Below are 27649 nucleotides of genomic sequence, written 5' to 3'. Positions count from 1 at the left end.
AGCATTAAGTGCTAGTATTGCCACAGCAAATCCATCATTTGTGCTAACAAGACAGTTCTTCATGAGTGAATAAAACCTTTAGTAATTGGTAATTTCCATGGCTCCATCATAAGACTAAGGGAATCACTAGTGAGACAAGTCCCCCCTATCATCTGGTGACAATTTAGTGGCTTATGTGGCCTCTGGCTTGGCTCTGTAGACCTGATTGAAATGTTTTTCCCTATCTACTATTGAACAGCTGAGGCCAGGTGATCAGGGAATCACTGAGGTGAGGTGGCCAGAAGAATCAAAAGTAGAGATAGCATGGGACTACATCTGGCATGGGGATACTGCAGCTTATTGGTCCAGCACCAGTCTTCTCCCAGCTCAGTTTACGAGTGTGTCACTTCTCTGAGCACTGCCTGAAACTGGTCTGTAGGTGTTGGCACGGACAGCTTTCCCATGCTATCTTCCCCAGATGGGATTCGGGAAGCTTAGTGTCTTACAGAAGTCATTTCATACCAAGTGGATGGATAAATGAGTGATACTAACTAAGGTCATGCGGACTGTTTCTGAGGCAGATAAGTGTGCTGAGAGAGCACCCTCTAAGACGTGAACACAGTGCCTGACCCATCTCCTAACTCAGCTGCAGACAAGACGGGAGGATACTCGGACAAAAGTAGGTCGGAGCTCAGAGCAGGGATAGGAGGGAAATCAGATCTGATAATGTCTCGTCCTATTTATCCAACCGTGCATTTTCCTACCACATGTTCAGCGGTTTAAAATTCAAATCACATTTATACCTTGGACATTGTTAGAAGACTATTTTTATCCCTGCTGTAATCATCTAATTTGCTGATTACAGGTCTCAAATTGCCACAGAGAACTCAATTTTTGAAAGAATTGTCCTATTTGATCAAATATGTTATTCAAGCAATGCAGTCATTTGTTCCACAAGGTTACCTACTAGGCAGAGTTAACCAGGAGTAACAGCATTAGAAGCCCACACTTAAAACTAAGCATTAGCTAATCTGCCTGCGACAATAGAGTCCTAAATATAATTTGCTGCAGACACTCAGTTCCTGCACTGACAGACAATTGCATTTTCTATTCAATGAGCATAGATTTTTTTTTTCCCCCTACCTTGTCCTAATTCCGAATTTAACTCCAGAAAACTCTAATGTGCTCAGTTTCACTTGCTTACCTGGTACTGTTTCCAAGGAGCCTCGGATGGGGAGGGCAGTGCTGTCTCTTATTAAATAAACAACAATGTTAAGTCATTTTTCTCATCAGTCCCAATTCTAAAAAGTATAGCATCAGACTGGCCCTGGAGATTCAAGTCTAAAGCTGGCTTTTCCACTTGAATCAATGCAGTACCTTCCAGGGGGCGGGGGATGGGGGTGGGGGCTCTTCTGAATGCTGGGCATCAGCAGTGCTGAAGAGTAGGTCAGAAAAAGCCTACCAGAAGCAAGTGAGCCATAGCAGCCCAGGATTGGGGTGACCTCCAGGGACAGGGCTGTTGTTGTTGGAGTTTTGTCTTTGGTTTGGTTTTTGTCTTTTGAGACAGTTCTGCTCTGTAGTCCATGCCAGCTTGAAACTAGCAATGCTTCTGCCTCAGCCTCTCATTGGATTGCAGGTGCAATCCACCTTCCCGGCCTAGGTGTGGCTGTCGAATTCTCTCTGGCAGTCTGCAAAAAGCGTTCCTAGTGTGGTGTACAGGAAGACGAGACCAAAACAATTAAAAAGGTGACAGAGACTGCATGTCAAATGAAGAAGGGTGTGGTGCCCAAGCTGCAGGAAGCTGGGGTTAGAGAGGAGGGACAGGGTGACTGACATCCTCAGAGCAGGTCTGAAGGCAGACATTGGGGGAAGCTGCTCAGTTATGGTTCCGTGGCACTGTAAGAAAACAAGCACAGTGCACAGGGGCGTAAAGGGAAGGCAAGGGACATTGAAAAGCCAACAACTCCCACACTTACTGTATGTGTGTGTGTGCATGCGCACGCGAGTGTGCATGGTGAACAACTGAGAGTTAGTTCTCTCCTTCCACCATGTAGGTTGCCAGGATCAACCTGCTGTGCCATCTTATTTTGGGACCTGCAGGCCCCATTTTATTTTGGTCTTAGGGTGTAATGAATGCCATACGATTACTTATTGTCAACCTTCCCTTTTTAATTGCCTCTAATCTTGTGTCTGAGTGTCCATTGCTGTGTGTAAGGATGGGCATACATGCCACAGTGCAAGTATGGAGGTCAACCGTGGGTTGGTCCTCATCTTCTGCCTTGAGATCTCTTGTTCACTACTGCATGCTCTGGGCTAGCTGGTCCTCAGGCTTCCCAGAATTCTCTGCTTCTCCTCACATTGCGGGAGAACTGGGGTTACTAATGTGTGCTGGCACTGGGTTTTGTGTTGCTTTTAGGGTTCCCAACGCAGCTCTTTGTACTTGCAGGTTAAGTGCTTTACCCACTGAGCCACGTGCCAGTCCTCTGTCCCCCTTTAAATCTGAGCTCGCTAAATTGCTTAGGCTGGCCCAGAATTCATGATCTTCCTGCCTCTGCCTCCTGAGTAGCTGGGATTACAAGTGGGCACCATCACGCTAGCACTAATAATCAGTCTTTCCTTCCTTCTGAAGTGGAGGGTGTGTGTGTGTGTGTGTGTGTGTGTGTGTGTGTGTGTGTGTGTGTGTGTGTGTGTGTCTTACTACATACCCCAGGCTAGCCCATAATCCTCCTTCCTCATCCGCCTAGGTTCTAGGCTTACAGGCCAACATTAGTTTCTAACACAGCCCAGCCCAAGTGACTGCCTGCTCACCCTCCTAGACAGCTTGTCCCTTACTGCCTATGTGAGCCCACCCCTTTTTTGACTCCCACCCTAGAATGTTTCCACTGGGCTCTGGAAGCAGACACCTTACACTAGGATCTTGCTCTGCCACTTTGACGTGACCCATGCTTCCTGTCTGCTTAGTTTAGTGTTCCTCTGCTCTGTCATGGGTATTGAGAGTGATGACACACTACTGAACCAGAGGACTGGGAAGAGAATACAATGGAACAATGGCCTGGGGGTGTAGCTCAGCAGTGCAGCACCTGCCTAGACTCCCCAGTGAGGGGCTGGGGATGTAGCTCATCTGTTGAGTGCTTCCTCTAGGGCACATCACTACTCAAGGGATTGTCACAACACAAGTCCCTGCACCTTCCCCCAGCTGTAATCAACTTCCCCAAATTTCCCCAGCGTGTACTGTGCCAAGGAGGGAAAGCTCCCACCTCCTCACATTTGTTCTGGCTTCATTAAAATTCCTACTATGTTGTTAAGTTTTATGTGCATGCCCATAACTCCAGCACCTGAGAGGTAGAGGCAGGGGCCCCAGTTTGAGGCCAGGCTCAGCTACAAAGTAAGACCCCATTTCAAAGAGCCTGAATAAATAAAAATAAAATTCCTATTATTTGACCTTATTTGTTTTATTCTGATTGCCAATGTATCACCATTATAACTTAGAATAATGTAAACATGGAAGATATAGACAGTGCCAATCCCTCAGAAATGCCATTTTAGTGGAGTTAAAATATTATCTTGGGCAGGCATAGTGGCACATGCCTTTAATACCAGCAGAGATAGGTGGAGTTTAAGGCCAGCCTGGTCTATAGAGCAAGTTCCAGGCTAGCTACAGCTATATAGTAAGACAATGTCTCAAAAAATAAACACACACACACACACACACACACACACACAAAGGTTTACCTTGACCTGTATTTTTATTCTGAATTAATAAGGGAAAATATTTGCTGGTGTTTTTTGTTGTTGCTGGTGGTGGTTCAGTTTTTTCAGGACAGGGTGACAGGGTTTCTCTGTGTAGACCATGCTGGCCTTAACTCACAGAGGTCTGCCTGCCCCTGCATGCCTAGTGCTGAGACTGAAGGCGTGCACCACCATGCCTGGCTTGCTGATTTCCTACAGGCTGTTTCATTCTATTGTATCACATCTAAGTAGTTTAAAATATGTATAGAGGCATAGACGGAGGCCCATCTACTTAGCAGGGAGGATACCCTAAGCTCAGGTATTCCAGGCCATCCTAGGCATTAAGACTCTGTCTCAATAGATAAAAGTGAATATGCCAGTATACACATACCCCCTCATTCATTCCCTTTTGCTTTTCCTTTTTTAGGGATCATTAGCCAGTTGATTTCTTTGCCCAGACCAGGGGCCCAGCACAAAATAGGTGCTCATTAAAAACTTGTTTCCAAATGGATGAGCAGATAGATGGGTGAGTTCTTATACCATAGTCTTCTATGAAGTCTGAAAAGCAAGACATGGACAGAATGGAAGGAACCAAGCCGAGACCCTGATTCTAGCTCTTTTCAGTTGAGCAAAGCAGCCACCCCTCAATGAGCCCAGTTCCAGCAGGGGCAGCAAAGGCCGGATGAGATGCAGAAGCCCAGTCTGCACTTCAACATCAGACAGACAGACAGACAGGTCATGTGCTTCAGGGCAGAGATATGCTGAACTATCCAAAGTTAGTACGTGTCAGGATTTACAGAGCCATCCAGAAAGTTCTGTATTACTCTAAGTCCCTACCCAAGCAGCCTTCTGATCTAGGTTCTCTCAAGTCCTGCATTCAGTGTTGTTCTTCCAGGCTGCAGGGCAGTGCAGGTGGGTGTTCTCCTGGGTCAGAGTTGCTAAGGGGTTTTCATTCACCTTTTAACTCTTTGCAACCACAGGAAGACTGGGAGTTCAAGACCGACACATGCTACAGAACCCGAACATGTAAAAAATGAGAGTTGGCATTCAGACATGGCTTCCTACCTCTCAGAAGCGCTGTGCCTGGGGGACAGTATCTCTCCAGATGCCTCCGGTCCAGTGCTGTTGACCTTCACATATTCGGTACTTGTCTTCTTAGAACAGACAAATGTTGCTGATATGACTCTCAAAATAAACAAACAAACAAAAACAAAACCACCATGCTGGATGGAGTGCCGCTCACCTGGAACCCAGCACCTGGGAGATCTCCATGAGTTTGAGGAAGATAGTGAGTCTTCAGAAATGAATTTGTTTTCTAAATATAAACAGTAGAAAGGGAAGACTTAGAAAAAAAGGAAGAAAGGAAGGAAGAAGGGAGGAGGGACAGAGAGAGGAAGGGAGGGAGAGATGGATGGTGGGGCAGAAGAGCACTGGCTTTCTTGCAGAGGACCTGGGCTGGACTCTCAGTGCCCACATAGTGGCTCACATCTGAAACTCCAGTTTCAGGGGAATCTGATGCCCTCTTCTGGTTTCTGCTGGCATTAGACACACGTGGTGCCTATACATTCAAGCAAAACTTCCATATACATTTAAATGTTTTTAAAGAAAAGGAAGTGTACAGTTCTTCCCAGAACTGCACATATTCAACCACTACTAACATTAATACAAATGTCCTGGAGTCCAAGCTGCCTGGGACCCCAACACTAGGTGAAGCAGAGGCAGGGAGACACACACACACACACACACACACACACAGAGAGAGAGAGAGAGAGAGAGAGAGAGAGAGAGAGAGAGAGAGAGAGAGAGAGAGAGAGAGAGAGAGAGAGAAGCAGACATTTTCTTCTACCTGCTTTCAAAACCACCTGCACCTGCAAGGCTCTACTGTCCTTTGGCTTGGCTGTTTGACAACTAGGAGCCTCAGTTTCTCCAGAGGCCCAGCATGTTTTTGCACCAATACCCAGGGCAGAAGTTCAGAGTTGGCACTAAAGGCTTGGTTTTTGTTTCCTGTGGGGTCTTCTTCCAGATGGTGATGAAGACTACTTTGAGGCGTTTGGGGGTTGCAATCACACTTCAAGGAACTCCTCTGCTTCCTCTCATGCAAAGGTAGTTTCATTTCTCTAGAGGTCAGGGTGTGTGTGGGTGAGGCCCGCAGCAATGCATAGAGCAGAAGTCACCCTGGCAAGCAGTTGGGCTCCACCTTCCCCTAGCCTTCTTGGAAGTCATCTTTGACCCTCAGCTCATCTAAAGCATGTCAAGACATGCGGGACAGGTGAGACTCCGCAGCTGTTCCCTAAAATGCAGAAAGGCTGATGCTTAATAGTTCTGGCTGCTCCAATAGGTGGCCATGTAAAAGAACCCTAGGTAGAGAGACTCTTGAAACGTTTCACCCAGGGCTGGCTTTGTTCTTCCTGGACTGGACCCTATACCGCACTGCAGGAAAACGCCTCCCCTACTTCCACCCCCACCTCCCCCCTTAGCTTCCTCATTCTGTCTCATGATGAAAGACCAAATGCATCTGAGAAGATGAGCTTGCAGGGTTAGGGATGAGGTGTGGCATCAGAGGCTTGCTTTTAGATCCCAGAGTGACTCACTCCCTGAGAAGGGTGCACTTCAACATGGTCCAAGGCAGCTGGAAGGGCACCCCATCTGCAGGATGAGATAGATGCAGGCATCAAGAAGGATTCATGCAAGCACAAAAGAAGGGTGGGTAGGGCTTATCAGTTATATTTCTTTTTTTGTTTTGTTTTTTGTTTTTGTTTTTTTGTTTTTCGAGACAGGGTTTCTCTGTGTAGTCCTTGAACTCACTTTGTAGACCAGGCTGGCCTCGAACTCAGAAATCTGCCTGCCTCTGCCTCCCAAGTGCTGGGATTAAAGGAGTGTGCCACCACGCCCGGCTTATATTTCTTTTATGCTCCTATCAATGGTACTTCAGTCATCTACTGTGAACGTACCCACTTGATGCTAGTAATTTGTCTTTTTGTTTTGATTAGGAAAAAAAACTCTGTCTGCCCAGCTAGTCAGCACCAGAGACTGTGAGGCCGTGGAAGCTCTTATCTATACATTCACTCTGCCATGATTGTGCCGGAGGAGTGAAGGCAGCAGTCTTGCCTGACCTTAACCTCCTCCTCACCTTCCTCCATCTTGCTCCTCTTTAATCCCATGTGGAGGGAGGCTCTCGGACTTTGGGATCTAACCTGGCCTCCCAGAGCAACTGCAGAGTCTCTCTCTCTCTCTCTCTCTCTCTCTCTCTCTCTCTCCCTCTCCCTCTGTGTGTGTGTGTGTGTGTGTGTCTGAAAATATCATTCAGGACTGAAGATCTTTGTGTGTCTCTAATACTATTCCTCATTAAAAGACTTTATGTAGACCAGGCTGTCCTTGAACTCACAGCAATCTGCTTGACTCTGCTTCCTGGGAGCTAGAATTAAAGGCATGGATCACCACACTCAGCAAGGGCTCCTTATTAAAGAAGAGGGAAAGGTAAGCAAGAGGGAGGGGAGGACAAGGGGGACAGAAGAGGATAGTGATGGGAGGTAACGGGGGTGGGGGGAGTCAAAAGGAAGGAGAGTGGGAGGGGGGAAGGAGGAAAGAGACCACGCCTTGGTCCTTGCTGTTATTATACTGAATTTAGTTGGCTACCTATCATTGCCCTCTCACCCCAGGCTCATGGAAGACTTTCTAAACTTGCCTGTGATTCTCTCTTTTCCTGCTGAGCGGAGCCCCAGGAGGATGTGGCTGGCCATCCAGGGCAGGGGAGAGGCCTCAAGGAAGCATCTATCCAGTGTCTAGTAACAAGTGACTGTTCTTAAGTGAATATAAACTTCATCAGCATAGGGTGGGGATGGGGTTGGGGTACAAGTGCCAGGCAGTAGGCAGCCATCAAATTAGGGCCCTGCTGAGTCTGATGACATAGCTTGTAGTCCCAGGTCCTCAGGAGGCTATGGCAGGAAGATTCAAAGTTCAGGGACAGCCCCGGTAGCTTGAGTCTCAAAATAGAAAGTGAAAAGAGGGAGGTGATTCTAACTCGTAGACTGCACTTGCCTAGTATGTAGGAGGTCCTTGGTTCAATTCCTTGTAACACATACACACACACACACACACACACACACACACACACACACACACACACACACAATGGGAGAGAGGGACAGAAGAAGGGGGGAAGCAAGACCCATAGGGGTCCGATGAGTCCAAGTCCTCAGCAGCAAATTCATGGGCATAGTTGGGAAGGATCATGATGCTATTGTGGGCTTCAGAATTGTTCCCACTCCATCTCTGCTATTGCCACCCTGTTCCCTCCACTGGACTGGTGATCCCAGCCTTCTGAGCCTTTGCTGAAAGGACTGTGGCTGCGGTAGGCTGGGCTGGTGGAAGGTCCCACGTGCACAGCTGCTGGACCCTGGCATGTGCTGATGCTATTAAAAACAAAATACCAGCACTGCCATCCCAGCTCCTGGAGAAAGTCTCTGCATGACAGCCTGCGAAGTAAGCTTGTATTTGAATTTCATCTGCAACCCTGTTGCCTCCAGACAAACTCAAACCTGCACAGATGGCCCCTCGCACCAAAAAGTAAAAATAACAAAAAGCTGGCGATTCCGAGCCTCCCTTTTTCTCTGGGCAGATGTGCAGCAGCACATTTTGGGAGGCGCACCGTCTGTATCCCCACGCTGCATCCTCTCCCCTCCTGTGTGTTCACACTTCCCACCCTCTGGCTTGCTGGTGGGTAGCAGCTGTGGGTAGCCCTTTGGATGGGCTTGTACAAGTGCCTAGAGTGTCTGAGCCTTTGTGTGGAAATTGGGATCTAGAGGGGGAAAGTTAAGAGTTGAAAACACCTCATCTGTTCTCTACTACCCAAGGTTGGTCATGGTATCTATGAGAGGGCTCAAGGGAGAGCAGAATGGGTAAGTGGGTCAGGAGACCAACAGAAGTGGAGAAGGAAGGGCCATGTGCACTAGTGCACAAGAGCAGGAGGCTAACACCAAGTCCCAGCTAGCCTTGGGAGACCAGTGGATCGTTCACTTTTCCTTAGCTGAGGACAGAGATTCTAAGCCCTAGGGTTATAGTTAAGAGCTGGAGAAAAGCCCAGAGAGCATCTCTCAAGGTCACCATGGGTCAAGAGATGGCCAAAAGTCAGAGCAGGCAAAAGCCCTACACACCATGGGAGACTCAAGTCTGGTGGGCCACGTGACCTGAAGCCCCACATTTCATTCAGAAGTGGTAGCTAAGGTTTTGGGTCCCCTAAAAAGTCAGAGGAGATTAAATTAGAGTAACAACGGTCAGAAGAAGTAAGAAGTTTATGAATCCAGAGACATAGCCAAGCCACAATGCTATCTAGTTTCAGGAAGGGCTCCATCTGGGTGTTCAGAGGCGTCCATCTTGCCCAGCTTGGCTTGGTTCTGTGCTGACTTCATTCTCCACTTGCTATTTTCCAGTATCTTTTAGGCTGACATTCCTGCCGGCCAGAACTTCCCTCTCAGAGTATCAAGCTGAATGAATGGTCCTTAATCACAGTGGTCAAGGAATGTGGAGCTAGGGCAGGACAGGCATGTGGCATGAATCAGTCCCTGGGGCAGAACTCATCATCGGAACTACCTGACACCACAGAAGCAGGGGGTGGGGGTGGGGGTGGGGGTTGAGGTGGGGGGTGGGGGTTGAAGGGAGGGAGGGGGCGGCTGTCAGTGGTCTGGCAAAAGCAGCAGATACAGAAATAGCACAGAACCTGGTTAAGGCCTGAACAACAACAGAGGTGAGCTGCTGAACAGCGGCATCCTGCATTTCACAGCAGGACTCTAGCTGTAACTGGGAAGCCATGGTCACCCACTCCCCAGAAGTTGCTAGCTCCATTACGCAGTTTCAGTGACTGGCTTGGAGAAGCAGGCCTACCCCCATAGCCTCGGGGTTGGGCACAACTCAGCAGGGTTCTGTTAATTCTTCCTTTCCGCTGTGTCCTAGGGCTCCCAGTGTTTTGGCTTCCATATACCTTTTCCTCAACTTCACTCAGAGTAAAGAGGCAGTCCGAAGGAGGGTCTTCCCTAGCCAAAACTCCAAATTCTCTACAGAAAGCCTTTGTGCACCACGGAGCAAACCACACGGAGTGAGCCCAAAACCCCATGGCTGTTCTGGGAAGCACGGGCACAACACACGTGGTTGAATGTGCAAGGGCACTAGTTAGAGGGCATGGGGAGATTAAAAACAAAAGCATCATCTCAGAGGGACATATTGAGGCTGGAATGTTGGTAAATGAATCTGGAGAAACTGAACAAAACGGAGGCTCAGCAATTTGCCCAAGGTCAGACACTGAGCCTGGCTTCAGGGCCTACAGCTACATTGAGCTGCCTCGGAGCCTTAGCCTTAGATTAATGGAATGTCCCATTAACAAGCTCCTGAACCCTCAAACCCAAAATTGGGAGGGGCCCAGGTATGGGTTTTCAGGGCCGCAGGACCTAGCCGCTTAAGCCTGAAGAGGGCGCGCATTCCTCTCCGGGACTGCTGGCAGCTCAGCCTTTCTGCCTGGAGCACGCTTCCTACCAGTCCCAAGCACTCGGGTCCCCCCTTTTAGGCCTCCTCGGGCCCGCCAGTCCGGGATGACAGCTTGGCTGGGCCCCACGCCTGGACTGCGCCCGGTACGGCGCCTCCCCCCGGTCACGCGGCACAGATGGGAGAGGAGGAGGACGAGGAGGAGAGGAAAGGAGGCCCTTTGGGGCAGAAGGGTAGGAACCCGCTGCACTGGGCGTCGCCTCTGAAAGGGGCTCTGTGCGGCTCGGGGAGAAGAAAGGGGCAAAGAAATGGAGGAGGAGCTGTGTAAGGAGCAGTGATGCAGGCTCAGGTGTCCGGACCCCACCGCAGTGTTCCAGCCACACCCAGACGGAAACCATGGTCGACGGTTTGGCCTGCGCCCGTCTCTAGACTGCTAGCTGGGGGAGCAGGCACCCCTGTCACCTCATTGTGCACGGAGCAATAGGCCTCGCCATGTTAGCCAGACCAAATGTAGCCCTTAGGGCAAGGGCAGAACGTAGGAGTCGGAGCCCAGAACCTCTTGCCACGCAAGCCACAAAGCAAGGCCCAGGAGCCCTGCTGTCCAGGGCAGATCTTGGTGGCGCCACTTTCCAGCCACGTGGCTTGGAGCAAGTTTCTTTACTTCATCTGTGAAATGGGAGAGCGCGCACGTAGTGGGGTTATTATGTAGGGGGGTTTCGTCCCCTAGGGCTGGGCCTGCCTTGGTCACAGCTCTCACCAATGCAGCGGGATAAAGAAACTGAAGTTGGGGACAGAACCAGGCCGCCCCAGTCCCGCGCCGCCCAAGACCTCCATGCGCGCGCGCGCGCGCACCTTACCCGCCTCCTCCTTCGGAACCCGCAGCCCCGCCCTTCTGGCTCAGGCTGAGCTCCACGTGCGGCGTGTTTACACACGTGACTCCAGGGCCCGCCCACCCAGCCTCCGCCTCCGATCCGACCCCGCCCCTGTCCCCGCCCCATGTCCTCTGCGGCTGCGCGGCGTCGAGCTAACGCAAAGCGCCTCTGTAACAGAGCCAAAGCGTAGGTGGATCTCTGGGTAGGCGGGACTTTGGGCCTCCTCGTGGCTTCCTCGCGCACCGCGAGGGGGGCGGGACTGGACGGTCACGGGCGGGGCCAAGTGTGAGCGCAGGCTCTAGGCAGGGCGTCGCGTGGGCGGGGCTGAAGAGAGCTGGGCGGTGGCGCTGGGGTCCGGCGCATGCGCAGGCACACCAAGCTGTACAGCTTTCAGACCTGCTTTCGCCACGTTCCTAGTCCTGCCCCTGTGTAGGCTGAACCAGGTAGAACTAAGAAGGACACATTGACGCCCACATTTCACTGCGTTTTGGGCAAAGACGGGCTCTCCAGGATTCTCTTCCCTTGCCCTCCTGCTATTTCTCCCTTTCTTCTGGATTGGTTCGGTGCAGGCCTGTTGTGGCATCCTGTTTGTCTTTGATACCTTACCAGTCATACCATTGAAGCTCATTACACCTTCTCTTTTTCCTCTCTCCCTCTCTTCCATCTCTCTCCTCCGTTACTTCCCACCCTCTTCTTTCTCTCTCATACTAGGGATTGAACCTAGCCCTGAAGCGAACTGTCCTTGTACCGTACCGCCACCCCACTGGGTCCAAAGAATTTCAGCACCTACATGATGACACAAGTGGAAAATTGCTTCAGTACCGTGCCTGCCTGCCTGCTGCCATTTTTACTTTTTCTTTTTAGAAACCAAGTTTGCCCAGGCCTGCCTTGAAGTCTCTTCGTAGACCCAGGCTAGCCCTGAAGTACCTCTGTTAGGCCCAGGCTGGCCTAGAATTTGTGATCCTTCTGCCTCAGCGTCCCAAATAGCTGATATTTACAGTCAAACCCAGCTTCCGTAAACCCTAAGCAGACTCCGAGATCGTGCTTTATCCCTCACCACTAGCAGACTTCCTCCTAGATGTATCACAAACCCTTTTAAGCCAACATATATGGAGTGAGCCCCTTTTTTCTCTGAACTTTGTGTCACACCCCATTTCTGCAGTGCTTAGCACTGCAATCCACCTTCTCAGGAGGTTAGGCCTCAGACAAAGACAATTAGTCTTGATGACTGAAATTTAAATGCCTTGTAATCTCCCTTCCTAACCAGGGAGCATTCGGGAAACAGAGGTGGCCAGATCTCTAAATTCAAGGCCAGCCTGGTCTACAGAGCTTGTTCCAGGACATCCAGGGCTACACTGAGAATTCTTGTCTTGAGGGGGAAAAGAAAGGATCTCCCCTCCCTTCATTGTCTGCTACACTCATGTCTGTGACTCCAAAAGAGCCTCACACTGTATCTGTTTGGATTTTTAGAAGATCTGCCATCCTGTTTGTCTTTCCTCAAGTCTAGCTAACATTTCTAAATGATTGCATTAATTATCTGTAGGGAGAAATCCAAACCTCTTCATTAAAAGAAAGACAGGAAAAAAGACAAAGGTGTCTTTGGCTCTCCCTCTTGGTTCCAAGACCACCAAAATTATCAAAACTGAGGATACTAAACCTTTACAGAGGATAATGTAGTATCTGCTTATAACCTGTATATAGCGCTCTGTGTCTCTAGAGTATCATACTTAATGCCATAATATATATTATATATTATGCTCTATTGTCTAGGGAAAAACATAATTTGGAATTTTCTATGGAAATTTTCTATGGGATGGTGTGTATGGTATGTATACACCTGCGTGTTCCCATGCAGGTGTGTGTGTGTGTGTTTATGTAGCTGTGTATGCAAGTACTGGTTTGTGTGTATGCTCCTGTGCAGATGTAGATGTGTTTATATGCAACTGAATATGCAGATGGAGGTGTGTTTGTTCACTTTTGTGTGCAGGTGTGTGTGTGTGTGTGTGTGTGTGTGTGTGTGTGTGTTTCAGAGGACTATTTCCTGTGGTGTTCCTCAGGACAGAGTGACTCACTTGCCTAGAAGTTGCCAAGTAGGCTAGTGTGGCTGCCAGCAAGCTCTAGAAATCCTATCTCAGCTCTGAAACAGTGTGTGCAAACTTGGACCCCTGTGTCTGGCTACTGCTTACTTATTTATTTTAAAATGTGGGTTCTGAAGTGCAAACTTAGGTCTTCACTCTTGCAAGGCAAGCCCTTTACTGATGAACTGACAGACTCATCTATCTATCTATCTATCTATCTATCTATCTATCTATCTATCTATCTATCTATCATGCACTCAATTCTCTCATAGAATCAAAGGTTGCTACATCAAATTAGTAGCTGGCTAATCTCCACCCAGCACAGGTCCACATTAAAAAAAAATCAGAAACATTTCTGGCCCGAAGCATTTCAGATAAGGAATATTCATCCTATTGTAATTGCTTTTAAATCTTGATGACTGGCTCTGAAGACAGAGCTCAGTGGTTATCACCACTTGCTCTTGAGGGCTGGAGGTTGGTGTACATGGTGCTCACAATAGTCTGTAACTTCAGTTCCAGGAGATCTGGACCTCTTCTGGACTCCTCTAGCAACCCCCCCCCAACACACATAATTTTAAAAAAGATTTATTTTATGTATATGAATGCTCTATCTACATGTACACCTGCATGCCAGAAGAGGGCATCAAATCTCAGTATAAATGGTTGTGAGCTACTATGTGGTTGTTGGGAATTGAACTCAGGGCCTCAGGAAGATCAGCCAATGCTGTTAACCGATGAGCCATCTCTCTAGCCCCACATGATGTTTTTAAAATAGCAATAGGGTCTGGAGAAATGGCTCAGTAGTGAAGATCACTGGCTGCTCTTGCAAAGGTCCTGGGTTCAATCTCCTGCAGCTCACAACCATCCTTTTTTTGTTTGTTTTTTTGTTTCTCTTTCTATTCTATTCTTCCCCACCCCACCCCACTCCCACCCCCGAGACAAGGTCTCACTATGTAGGTCTGACTGTCCTGGAACTCACTACGGAGAACAAGCACCTCCAGCTCACAGAGATCCACCTGCCTCTGCCGTGCTGGGGTTAAAGATGTGCATCACTATGCCTGGTCACAAGTGTCCTTAACTCAAGTTCCAGGGTATCTAATACCCTCTTCTGGCCTGGCATGCAGGCAAAATATTCAATACACACAAAATAAAAACAAATCTTTTTTAAAACTGGCTAAGTTCATCATCTAAGGTTAAATCGTATTTGGATTGATTTCTTTTCTCTAGAGTTGCTATGTTTCCCTAGGTCAGGCAGTTTAAATTTTTTCCCCATGTTGTGATAAGATGTTGGACATTCTGGAGAGTGTGGAGAGTATCTGACTCCCTCCTCTGATTGGTTTTTTTTTGGGGGGGGGCAACTGGCAAATAAATTGTATACATTTATAATGTGATGTTTGCTATGTGTAAACATTATGAAATGACTGAATGTGGTCATCAGTATTTCGATCATCTCCCCTGCTTAGGATTCTGTATCATTCACTGGGCAGGGGGTGGGGATTCAAGATTTGCTCTCTTGAAATTTTTTTGAGTGTGTGTGTGTGTGGGGGGGAGGGTCTTGAAGTCATTTGTAACCCATGTTGGCCTTTAACTTTTGATCTGCCTTCCTTGGACTCCCAATGCTGAGATTACAAGTATGGGTACCTTAGTTAGGGTTTCTATTGCTGTGACAAAATACCAGGACCAAAACGCAAGTGGCGGAGGAAAGGGTTTATTCAGTTTATACTTGCACATTGCTGTACATTATCAAAGAAAGTCAGGACAGAAACTCAAGCAAGGCAGGAACCTGGAGCCAGGAGAGGATGCAGAGGCCTGGTGTATGCAGCATCAGCATGCTTTCTTGTCAAACCCAGGACCTCCAGCCCAGGGATGCTGTCTTACTTAGGGTTTTAGTCCTATGAACAGACACCATGATCAAGGCAACTCTTATAAGAACAACATCTAAGTGGGGCTGGCTTACAGGGTCAGAGGTTCAATCAATTATCATCAAGGCAAGAACATGGTGGCATCCAGGCAGGCATGGTGCAGGAGGACCTGAGAGTTCTACATCTTCATCTGAAGGCAGCAAGCAGAACACTGGCTTCCAGGCAGCTAGGACTAGGGTATTAAAGCCCATGCCCACAGTGACAGACTTACTCAACAAGGTCACATCTCCAAATAGTGCCACTCCCTGGACTGAGCATATACAAACCATCACATTCCACTCTCTGGCCTCCTCGGACTTGTTCAAATACATGAGTACATGGGAGCCGTATCTAGCCATAGCATAATAAAAGAAAAGTACATTTAGTCCAACTTCCAAAGTCCCCATAGTCTATACCAGTCTCAACAATGTTAAAAGTCTCTCCTGAGATCCATCCAATCACTTAACTGTAATTCCCAAGCCAGCTGAGCAAACTCTAAACTCTGCATCTCCATGTATGATGTCAAAGTGGTCTTCAGATCTCCAACTCCTTGTTCATCTTTGTTGCCGGCAATAAACTTCTTTTCCTCGGCTAGTTCCACTCCCTGTTAGCGTCATTCTTCAGCAGATATCCTATGGCTCTAGCATCTCAAACATCTTGGGATCTCCAAGGGAACTTCAATTTTACAGCTTCTTGTTTCTTTTTCTTTTTAAATTTATTTATTTATTTTATGTATATAAGTATACTGTAGATGTCTTCAAACACACCAGAAGAGGGCATCAGATCTCATTATAGATGGTTGAGAGCCACCATGTGGTTGCTGGGATTTGAACTCAAGATCTTCAGAAGAGCAGTCAGTGCTTTTAACCACTGAGCCATCCCTCCAGTACCCAGCTTCTTCTTTCTCTCTTTCTTTCTCTTTCTCTTTCTTTCTTTCTTTCTTTCTTTCTTTCTTTCTTTCTTTCTTTCTTTCTTTCTTTTTCTTTCTCTCTCTCTCTCTCTCTCTCTCTCTCTCTTTCTTTCTTTCTGTATTTATTTATTTATTTATTTTATGTATATGAGTACTCTGTGGCTGTCTTCAGACACATCAGAAGAGGGCATCATATCCCATTACAGATGGTTGTGAGCCACCATGTGGTTGAACTCAGGACCTCTGGAAGAGAAACCGGTGTTTTTAACTGCTGAGCCATCTCTCCAGCCCACAGCTTTTTGTTTCAATGTCTGGGATCCACACATGATCTTCTGGGCTTCTCCAAAGGGCTGGTGTTTCTTCTCCAGCTCTGTCCTCTGTAGCACTCTAAGCTCAGACTGAGCCACTCCACTGTTACTGCTGTTCTTGGTGATCATCCATTGGTTCTGGCATCTCTAATACACTGGGGTCTTCCTCTGCAACTAGGTTTCACTAATAGCCTCTCATAGGCTCTCTTTGTAGTGCCAAGCCTCAACTCCTTTTCATGACCCCTTCAGTCCTGGGCTGTCAATTACAACCGAGGCAGCACCTTCACCAATGGCCTTTCATAGCCTCTCACAGTGCCAAACCTCAGCTGCTCTCAATGACCCCTTCATGCCTTTAAAACCAGTACCACCTGTCTTACACATTACCAAGTACAGCTGCTACAGGAGGTACAACCTTGGCTACCTTTGGAACACAGCTGCTTTATGCTCTCAGAAAACACATCCCAGAAGATTTCACTCATGATGCTGGTCTCTTCTTGTTTGTTTGTTTGTTTGTTTGTTTTTCGAGACAGGGTTTCTCTGTGTAGCCCTAGCTGTCCTGGAACTCACTTTGTAGACCCAGCTGGCCTGGAACTCAGAAATCCACCTGCCTCTGCCTCCTGAGTGCAGGGATTAAAGGCATGTGCCACCACGCCCGGTTGGTCTCTTCTTTTTTTTTTTTTTTTTTTTTAAAGATTTATTTATTTATTATATGTAAGTACACTGTAGCTGTCTTCAGACACTCCAGAAGAGGGCGTCAGATCTTGTTACAGATGGTTGTGAGCCACCATGTGGTTGCTGGGATTTGAACTCCGGACCTTCGGAAGAGCAGTCGGGTGCTCTTACTCACTGAGCCATCTCACCAGCCCCGGTTGGTCTCTTCTTAATCACCACTTATGTCTTAGCTCCAGCTAACCAGTAGTCCCTTTGATTCTGGAATCTAAAGTCAGAACCATGTGGCCAAAGCTGCCGAGTTCTACTGCTAGCTGGGGCTGGAACGTGCCCCTCTTGTTCTATTACATTATCACTAGCTTTCTATTTTCCAACTCCCTCACTATCTAAGCTTGGCTGTCCTAGAACTTGCTCTGTAGACTGACTTTGAACTCAGAGATCTGCATGCCTGTCTTCTAATCGCTGGGATTAAAGGTGTGGACCACCTAGCCTGGATTTAAATTTTTCTTCACCCAAAACTTGCTCTGTTCTAGTCTGGTCTTGAACTCAGAGTTCTGAGTCTTTGTCTTTGTCTCCTGGGATTAAAGGCTTGTACTACCTTGCCTGGATCTAAAGTTAGCTGGGTAGGATCTTGCCCCAAGGTCACTACTCCCTTAATTCAATTTAATATCTTTGAACACAGGATTCAGCTCCATTTTACTTCTGGGTGCCCCTTTAATACTCCAACCATATATTTCATATATTTTCCTTTCTCGGCTTGCTCCTTTTCATTAAAATGTTCTTTATAAGAGTGAATCTTAGTAACCACACAGCAGAATTTACACCAGGCTGTTTTGAGACTTCCTTTTCCAAAGCAATTAATCTAAATCTCTTCACCTTAGCCTTAGACAGCTCTTAGGACAATGCCAAAAAGCAGCCGCATTCACCAAAATACCACCAAACCAGTCTCTAGGCCACATTCTGAGATTCTTTTCCACTGAAACCTCTTGGGCCAGGTTAGCACAGTTCAAACCATTCCCAGCACCATTGTCTTCCATATTCCTTCTAGGATAGCCCATTAAGCCCCACTTGAAGCATTCCAGTGCTTTCCAAATCCAAAGTCCCCAAATATACATTCTTCCAAATAAAAACATGGTTAAGCCTATCACAGGCTTTTCAACTTTTGTCTTAATTAGGGTTTTAGTGCTATGAACAGACACCATGACCAAGGCAACTCTTATAAGGACATCATCTAAATGGGCCTGGTTTACATGTTCAGAGGTTCAGTCTGTTATCATCAAGGCAGGAACATGGTGGCATTCAGGCAGGCATGGTGCAGGAGGACCTGAGAGTTCTACATCTTCATCTGAAGGCAGCAAGCAGAACACTGGCTTCCAGGCAGCTAGGACTAGGGTATTAATGCCCATGCCCACAGTGACACACATACTCCAACAAGGCCACACCTCCAAATAGTGCCACTCCCTGAACCAAGCATAAACAAACCATCACAGGTGGCATCACTCATAACTAAGAAAATGCCCTACAGCCAGATTTTTTTTTTAAGTATAGAATAGAGTTTCTTCAGGGCATGGGGAGGACAGTTGAGAAGGTAGGAGAGAGAGAGAGAGAGAGAGAGAGAGAGAGAGAGAGAGAGAGAGAGAGAGAGAGAGAGAGAGAGAGAGAGAGAGAGGAGTAGAAGAGGCAGGCCATGAGCACATTGGGGGAGAGTAGGGGAATGAGGAGAGGGGGAGCAGGAGGGAGAGGGCAGAGTGAGAGCAAGAAGGCTAGAGCCTGCAGCCAGATCTTATGGAGGCATTTTCCTCAATTAAGTTCCCCTCCTTTCAGATAACTCTAGTTTGTGTGTCAGGCTAACTAGTCAGCACAGTGGGATACCATCCTGGCCATCTAGGCAATATTCAAATCTGAAGAGTACCGTTTAAGTGGGCAATAAACCTGGCTAAATTCTTACCGTATGACCTCACTCCCCTGCAGAGGATGGCGGTTGAAAGTTCAGTTTCACCACTGCTGTGTGGGCGAGTGTTTCAGGCCTGATTCACGGCTTAGATATGTGTTATTTAGCTGTGAGCAGAGCAGGACCTCCAAGGCACGGAACTGGATGAACCAGACCAAGGCTTCCCCAGGTAGTGTCACTCAGGCTCTGGCTCTGTCGGTCTCAGGAACTTAGTAGGAGGTGGAGAGGAGAACCTAAGGTGATAGAGGGTAGTCACACATGGTGGCAGATGCCTGTAATCTCAGCATCTGGGAGGCTGAGGCAGGAGGATCTTGAATAAATAGCCAGCTTGGGTCCTGTAAAGTGAGGCCCTGTTTCAAACAAAAACAAAACAAAACAAACAAACAAAAAAAAAAAAACAAAAGCAAAAACTCCAAACAATGAAAAGTGTCTTAGCTGAAATCTGACATGAACGAACAAAGCACAAAGCCCAAGAAAACCTAGAAGTAATTCATAGGAGAGAAAACTGCATTTTCCCATTTAGACCTTAAGACCAGAATAAACTTTCTCACCCCCAAACTCAAGAAGAAGGCAGACCAAACGTGGACGGCTGAAGGCTGCCTGATGTCATTAACTTCTTGCTACCATGGACTCATCAGTAGTGTTGGGGTAAAAGGTCTAGTGGCTTTCATAATCCCTGCTCTGACATCAGAGCTGTGTGCTCTTAATGAACTGGCGAGGCCATACATTCCTTCATGGGGTTGTGTATCAGGAGACCGTACTCTGAAGGTCTCTTCATAATTATACTTCTTAAACTCCTCTAAGCACCTGCTCAAGAGACCCCACTTGTCACATCTCAGGAGCAGGACTCTTTGCTACCCCATGTGAGGAGTCTGGGACCAGCAGGCAGAGCCCCGGTTATCTCTAGGTTGGTCAGATTTATGGGCAGGCCAAAAGAGAACAGTTAGGTTCAGGAGCACTTGAACCCAATCAGCTTGCTTTGTTGCAGTTTGAATTGGAACTGCCGTCCACCAACTCATGTTTTGAATACTTGGTCCCCAGCTGGTGGGAATATTTTAAGAGTCGAGGGTCTACATGATAGAAGTAGAGCTACTAGTGATGGGGCTCTGATGGACACTCCAGGCACCTAATTCTATTCCAGCTCCTTCTGCATCCTGGCCCACGGCGATGCGAGCAGCTGCTGACCTCACACGCCACTGCCAGGAAGTCAGCCGTGATGAGCTGTGAAGCTGTGAGCCGACCAAACTTTTTCTCCTTAAGTCGTTCCTGTATTTAGTCATAGGTGATGCAAAAGTAATGGATACTGTTGATTTTTTTTAAGTATTAATTTGTTTTTATATTAATTTATTTTTATTTTATATGTGTGTATGTTTCAGCTGCACCCCCTACTTGTGCCTGGTGCCCACAGAGGCCAGAAGAGAGCGACAGGTCCTGGGAACTGGAGTTATTTATAGATGGTTTAAACTGCCATTGGTTGTTGGGAACCAAACACAAGTCCACTAAATACCTGACTCAGCCCTCTCTCCAACCTCAATGTATCTGCTTTTTACCCACAGCTAGGCTAGCAAAGAGCTGTACATTCCTGGCTTGAGAAGTCTTCCTTACCAGAGAGCCTCTTTCCCCCAAAGATTCAAGGATCTTTGGGTCTTTTGACCAATCTGGCACCAGGTCCCTGGAGGCCAGGGCAATGCAGAACTCGGATTGGCCAGAAGTTGTCATAGTGACCCCTTAGGGATGGCGGTGACCCGGAAGCACTTGCTTCCTGATTAAAGTGCTTCCTTATGGACTAGGACCTAAAATGGAGCTTTAGGTACAGAAGGTACTGGGATCAAATGCACAGACCTTCTAACATTCCAGAGGTAGGGTTTTGCCGGGTAGAAATCCGGGACTTCTTGTGTTCGGAGGTGGTGTTCTGAGCACTTTCCCTAAGTAGTCCTCCTTTTGGTCTCAGGTTGAAGTCGTAGCCCTGAACTTGCACTGCTTTCCCTCAGCCTGGCTCAAGGACTCCATGGGACTGCTGGTGTTAAAAAAAAAAAAAAAAAAGTGAAAAAGGGAAAATTGGCAGTAGCCCTATGAGTTAAGTCGACTTGATAAAATATTTCTTGTTTTCTCGAGTTTACATAGACCAAGTTTTCACTGTTGCTATGGGGTGGCTTGGCAGAAAGATGAAAATAAATCTGTGTAATTTATTTTTTTCCATGCGTCAAGTAGATTTCCGCTCGCTTCACACACGCACACACATGCACACACACACACACACACACACACACACACACACAGACGTGCGCACACATGCCTGCACATATAGGCTTTAATAAAATACTTAAACCCTTTCATGCACTCTGTGGAAGGAATAAATATGTACCGTACTTTCAACTTCTGTTCTTTGAAATACCATATGGTCCTCACCGTGGGCTTAAAATACTCTGGTGAGCGGATGCTTTCATGCACAGATAGCCAGGTGGAGTTATCCCCCCCCCCCCCCCCCGCCAATCTCACAAGGTTAATTAATCCTTTAAAATAGAGCTTGGAGGGGTCCCTGCGTTTGGAGCGCACAGTCAGAGGGAGGTGGCCAGCCTCTCTGGCCGAGGAGTGAGTACAAAGGCGGCGGCCAGGAGGACAGGGCCGGGGCGCGTGCAGCCCGATGGAGCCTTTGATGAGTGCGCAGGCACTCAGATACTCACAGTTTGTGTCCTGCATAATCAGGATAACAGGCTCATGGGTTGCATGAATAACTAAGTTTGTCATTGTGCTTAATTTCCCTCAAAAATAAAAGGGAGTAGGGGGAGAGAGGCTGCCCCTGTCTCTCAGGCTTCATGCATATTTATAAAGGGCAGGGAAGTGAGGCTGGGTGGCCGGGAGGTGTGCAGAGGAACCGTCCTGGAAGATCACTGCAGGGCACCGCGTGTTTGCTCTGTGCCTGTTCTGGACCTTGGTTTTCTCCTCCGATCAGGAGCATGAAGATCTCTTGCCCCGAGCTTTTGGTCCCCAAATAGGGTTGTGCAAAGGAAGAGGACCAGAAGAAGCCGATGCTGTACTTGTGCTGTGCTCTGTGTGTGTGTGTGTGTGTGTGTGTGTGTGTGTGTGTGTGTGTGTGTGTGTGTGTGTGTGTGTGTGCAACTGTACCTGTGTTGTTTCACTATTATAGTGTTCTTTTAATCCTTGTTTATTCCGGTGTAAAAGCTACACTTTATTTTAAATGGGCTATGAGTTTTATAACCTTTTTTTTTTCACCTTCCCTGACTCTTTTCAAAGAAAATTCTGGAAACCTCAAAGTATCTGGCTGTCTTCTTTGCCAAGACTAGTCACACTGCCTAGGAGTGGGGAGAGACTCCCCAACATCCCTTAGGTACAGGGTTTGGGGACCAATCCCAGGTCTTTCTCTCAGTAGCCAGCAGGTGGCACTTCTGAGCTTTCCGTTTGGCCACCCTCCTTTCCCACCCCAGGGTTCCATTTGTCTTCAGTAATATGCCACACAATCTCTTCTGATGCCCGTGCAGTGGGTATCACCCACACCCTGATGCACCTCAGCTACACAGGGCAGGCTAGTGGCCAGTCAGCTGTTCCTCCAGCCTAGGGCAGCCTACTCACCCTCCTCCTTCCATGCTAAATGCAGGGGGCTTCCAGAAGGAGGTGTCATTGTAGGTGACCTGCGCCACCTCCCACCCCCCACCCCCCCGCCACCCCTGCCTCAAGACTTCTGGAAAGGAAAGGGACCCAGAACCCAGAATTGGAAGACTGGGCTTTGCTTGAGGGGACAAATATCTTTCCACCCTTTGGAAAGGATACTGTCTGCTGACATTTCCTTGTCTCCCCACCCTGTACACCACTGAGTATGTGCTAGGTAGACCTCCCTAAATCCCAGCGAGGTAGCATGTGACTCTACCATTTCAGAGGAAGGGGAAAAGGCGGGCTGTGTGAAGGTGTCTTTCCCACTTTTAGCTCTGGGACATGGGTGGACATGGGAACCTGAGAGGGTCTCCCAAGGGCACTCAGCAGAAAGAAGCTGCAGGTCACTGCCCCTCCTGCTGGATCACTAGAGGAACATGATTCCAGATTCCCCCTTTTATGGCTGTCCAGAAGCCTGTCACACCTTCTGGGTATGTGGCAGGATAAAGGTGGAAGATGTGGCCAGAAGGGAGCATGCTGCCATGCTTATGAAGGGAACGTCCATGCTGTTTTGGAAAGTGAAGGTGGCAGGTGCACTCCTGGGGCAGGTGCAGTTTTGGGCTGCTGGCCTATTCCACCACTCTGTGAGCAGGTGCTGGGAAAACACAACAGGAGGACTCCCCTCCCTCCACCCCACGTGTGCTGTTCAGTGCTGTGGGATGATGCTGTGGAGTGACAGAGCCAGGGCATTCCAGCCAGGGAGGGGAGATTAATTTAGGGTGGTTACAAGTGTCTCCAGGAGCCATTCTGCAAGCCAGGAGGGAGGCCCAGGCTGCAGAGATCCATTCCCAGGGCTGCTGAATGACTAATGGCTATTGAGACATAATGTCCACCAAGTCACATCCGATTCTGTATTTAACGTTTAAATATTTAATTAATTAAATGTGCCAAATATTTAATTAAACACCATCAAAGCCACCAAGACATTCCACCGTGCATAATTCAAAGGCAAGCCAGTCTTCTCTCTAGGTTCCCGCCCTCCTCCCACAGTGGGGTCAGGTCCCTCTGTCTGGAGGGAAGAAAATCAGTTTGAGCCCAATTCTGAGACTCAGAACACAGCCTTGGACACTGGTACGTGATTAGACATCAGGTTGGCTGGGCTGTAGACAGTTCCCATGGCTCCCCAAGAGGTCTCCTTTCCCACCCCTTTCTCCTCCATCCCTCCCTGCCTTTTCCCCTCCCCTCTTTCTCCATCCTTCTTCTTTCCCTCTTGGCACACAAGTTTTCTCTCTTTAGTTCAGGATGGCCTGGAACTCTGATCCTCCTGCCTCAGCCTCCTGAGTGCAGGGATTACAGATGTGCACCACCAGGCCTGCTTCTGCCTCTCCTACCTCAGTAGACACCTGGTCGAACTCCTGGTGAAAGCAGTCCCATCCATCACCTTGCCTAGGGAGCCGTAGCTCCTCTTGTTGTGTCTTACTCTATTCTCACCTCACACTTCTCAAGCCTAGCCCATCACTGACTTCTCTCTGTGGCCACACCAACTGGCTTTTAGAATGGGTGCATATGAGCCAAGTACACTGGTGCACGCCTAAAGTCCAGTGTTTGGGAGGCAGAGGCAGGCAGATATCTGAGTTTGAGGCCAGTCTGGTATCTATATAGTGAGTTTCAAGACAGCCTAATGAGACTGTGTCTTGAAAATAAAAACAAAAACAAACAAACAAATGGGCGGAAAGCCAAAGTTCATCTAATTAGAATGATCCTGGAACATCTGGACTTGCAGTGAGAAAGAACATGAAGGAGATCAAAATGATGACAGCGAAGATAGACTTCATGGGTTCTCAGCCCAGCCTCTAGTCAGTGACAAGTTATTTCTCCAACGGCAGAATGAGCCAATTCAAGCCTGATTAGACTATATTAAAGGTGGACTTATTGGGAACTTTTGGAGAGTTCACTGGTCCCAAGCATTGAGGCAAGGGGAGTCACCATGGGGAGAAGTGGGAAGGGAGAAGAGAAAGAAAGGGCTTGCACAAAGAGAAAGAAAAGAAAAGAAAGAGAAGGAGGAAGGGGAGGAAGAAGAGGAGGAGGGGGAGGAGAGACTGAAGTGCAAAGTGTCTGAATTATATAGGAAAGAACCCTTGGGCTGGAAAGTTCTAAGTTGGGGGCAGGGTGTGCCAAGTGGGGACTGAGGGATGCTGGGAGAACCTGGAGGCCAGGTCTGCTTGGTACTTAAAATATGCATCTCAGTCCCTTGTTCCAGGGTCTGAAACCAAACACCTTGTTCCTCCATGATTTCTCTACCTATAATGTATGCGTGTAAGTGATGTGTGTGTGTGTGTGTGTGTGAGAGAGAGAGAGAGAGAGACAGAGACAGAGACAGAGAGACAGAGAGAAAGAGTAACTGGGCTTCTTGGTACTATATTTTTCCTTGCTAAATACAGATTTACTCCTTTATTTCTGTATTCGTACTCTGTTATCAGCCTTACTAACGTTCTGGACCACAGAGGGGGAAAAGTACAGTTAGTTCTTTCAGAGAGACACAAATAGACGGGTGTCTAATCCACTTTCTGTTTCTGTAACCCAATTCTTGAGACTTTTTCAGAAAAGGGATTTCATGACTCATAGTTTCTATGATTGAGAAGTCCACACTGGGTTGCATCTGGTGGCTTCTGATGAGGTCTTTGCTGCTCTAGGCACGATGGATTCCCCAACATATCAGGAGAGGGTAGATCATACGATCTTCCTAACCCAGGTTGGACCTGTTCAATAGATGTCCTAGCTTTAGTAGTTCTGGCCCTGACTGTCCAGAAGAGCCCATCTACACAGAGGTAAAAATACTGACACTGAAGCCTCTATAAAACATATCCTTTAAAAAAAAAAAAACAAAACCACAACATAATATGAATGCTTTCTCCTGAGTTAGTTTTGTTGGGACATTTGATCACAGCAACAGAAAAGAACCAAGTACACTCCCATTGGTGGTTGCTGCCAGGTACTGAGTCACAGGGACACAAACGCCACTCATAGAGTTTGGGTTTTGAGACTTTCTCGTTATGTAACAACCCTGGTTGGTCTCAGACTCTTTCTTCTGCCTCCATGGTGCTGGGATTACAGGATTACCCCCAGGCTGGGCTTGGTTGAGTTTGAAATGGAGAAAAGGCTTCCTGTTTTCAGCTCCTCGCTGTCTCTGCTTCCTTCTGGTGTGATAAACACCGGGACCAAAAACAGCTTAGGGAGGAGAGGGGTTTATTCCAGCCCATCACTGAGAAATTCTGGGCTCCCCCCCGCCCCCCCAGGTAGCAGTTATATGACGGGTCTAGTATAGAATAGATTTTATTTAAGGGCATGGGAAGGGGAGTTGAGAAGGGAATAGAGGCAGAGAAAGGAGGGGGAGGGGGGAGGGGAGGGGGAGAGGGAGAAGAGAGAGAAAGAGAGAGAGAGAGAGAGAGAGAGAGAGAGAGAGAGAGAGAGAGAGAGAGAGAGAGAGAGAAGAGGCTGGCCAGGAACGCGTGGAGAGAGAGGGGGGAGGGAAAGGGGAAAGAGGGAAAAAGGGTTCAGGGAGAGGAAAAGGGAACAGAGAGTCAGAGTAAGAGGGTAAGAGAGAGGCCAAATAGCCCCTTTTATAGCAAGCCAGGCCTACCTGGCTGTTGCTAGATAACTGTTGGGCAGAGTGTAGAAGGAATGGCAACATATTAGTTCACAGTTTAAGGGATAGTCCATTACTGAATGGACGCCAAGGCAGGCAGAGTGTGAAGCAGTTAACTACCTTACATCCACCGTCAGAAGAGAGCATCGAACACAGATTGCTGCCCAACCTACTCTCTCCATCTTACACAGTCCAGGATCCCTGAAGAGGGAATGGACTCGCCCACAGTGGGTGAGCCTTCCCATGACAACTGAATGACAATCAAGAGAATTCTCCACAGTTGTCCCCAGAATGCCTGCTCCAGATTCCATGGAACCTACCACCAACAGCCTCCTTGGGAAGGAGGTATTCTCCCAGTTTCCTGGACCATGGTAATCGAGTGGGAAGGGATGGCAAGAACAGAGCTGCAGAGATTCTTAGGTGGAGCCAGACCCTGAAGCTGCATGGAAAGGAGTCAGGAGTAACATACCCTCTAAGCCCAGCCTTCACTTCTTCCAGCAAGGCCCTACCTCCCAAAGTCCTACAGCCTTCCACAACTATGCCAACATCTGGGAGCAAAGTGCTCAAAACGAGCCTGTGGGGGAACGTTCCAGATTCAAGCCATAACGCAAACGAAAAACAAACGAGTATGAAATGAATGAGAATAAATATAAATGCAGCCAGCGAATTCAGAGGAGGAGATGTGCTGAGAACCGCAGGTGTCCTTGAGTGTCTCAGGGAGCGACACGTCACTGGAGCACACAAGTGCGCATGCGCACAAAGTAAGCGCCACTTGCAGAGCAAACCCTGACATCTAATGCTCAAAGGATAGGGGTTTTACAAAAAAAGAAAAAGGGAAATATAGATAGAGGAATAACAAGAATTGAACAATTAATTAAAGAGCATTTTCTGAGCTTCAGGAAGACTTGATTAAAGGGGCCGATAAAGTTCCAGAAAGGATTAATTAAAGCAAGGCATATACTTAGCCAGACCCTGGTGTAATTCCAGAATTATAAACTTCCAGACAGAAAGGGAGGCTACTTACATAGGAAAGAAAAACTGGCTACTGGTTTAGTGTGGTGGCATCCAGCTGCAATACTAGCACCCAGGGAGCGGAGGCAAAGGGATTGTGAGTTCGAAGCCAGTGTGGGCAAGTTCGTGGGATCTTGTTTAGAAAAGGGAAAGGAAGAGAAGAAGAGGGAAAAAAAGAAGACAAGATAGCCGGGAAAACATCAAATTAGCATTGACTTTCCCATCTGCTCCCCTTTCCCTGGACGGTGGAATCCCAGGAAGAGACCACACTACCGAGTGACCTGACCGAGTGACGAGTGACAGGACAATGAGTAGCCCAGGAATCTCACTTCCTTATAAGGTATCATTTGCATATCAGGGAAAGGGATGGCCAGCTGTGCTGACTGGTTTTAAGTCAACTTGACTCAAGCTAGAGACATTCAGGAAGAAAAGGCCTGCATTGAAAAAAAAAAAATGTGACCCTGTGTTGCATTTCCTTGATTGATTGTGTGTGAGAACCAGTTGGTAGTGCC

At 47.8% G+C, this 27649-nt stretch overlaps 1 long non-coding RNA gene across 4 annotated transcripts in view; it reads right to left on the bottom strand.

The window, feature by feature from the left end:
* Window positions 1-1129: 1129 nt before the first annotated feature.
* The window catches only part of Gm30771, a 33908-nt gene continuing 7388 nt past the window's right edge, over window positions 1130-27649 (bottom strand). Inside the window, exons 2-5 of one of the 4 annotated variants that reach the window (XR_391291.4) lie at window positions 20714-20888; window positions 18869-19104; window positions 4774-5023; window positions 1130-1875 (exon numbers count right to left, since the gene is read on the bottom strand). This is a non-coding gene — a long non-coding RNA (predicted gene, 30771). Of the gene's footprint in view, window positions 1876-3835; window positions 5024-18868; window positions 19105-20713; window positions 20889-26246; window positions 26446-27649 lie in introns of those variants that run through there. The other 3 variants (XR_001778087.2, XR_001778086.2, XR_001778085.2) reach the window with 3 other exon arrangements.

Source organism: Mus musculus, chromosome 7, assembly GCF_000001635.26.
Source record: "Mus musculus strain C57BL/6J chromosome 7, GRCm38.p6 C57BL/6J".
Taxonomy (NCBI): domain Eukaryota; kingdom Metazoa; phylum Chordata; class Mammalia; order Rodentia; family Muridae; genus Mus; species Mus musculus.
Note: the sequence above shows the minus strand (reverse complement) of the source record. Positions and strands in the feature narration are given on the sequence as shown.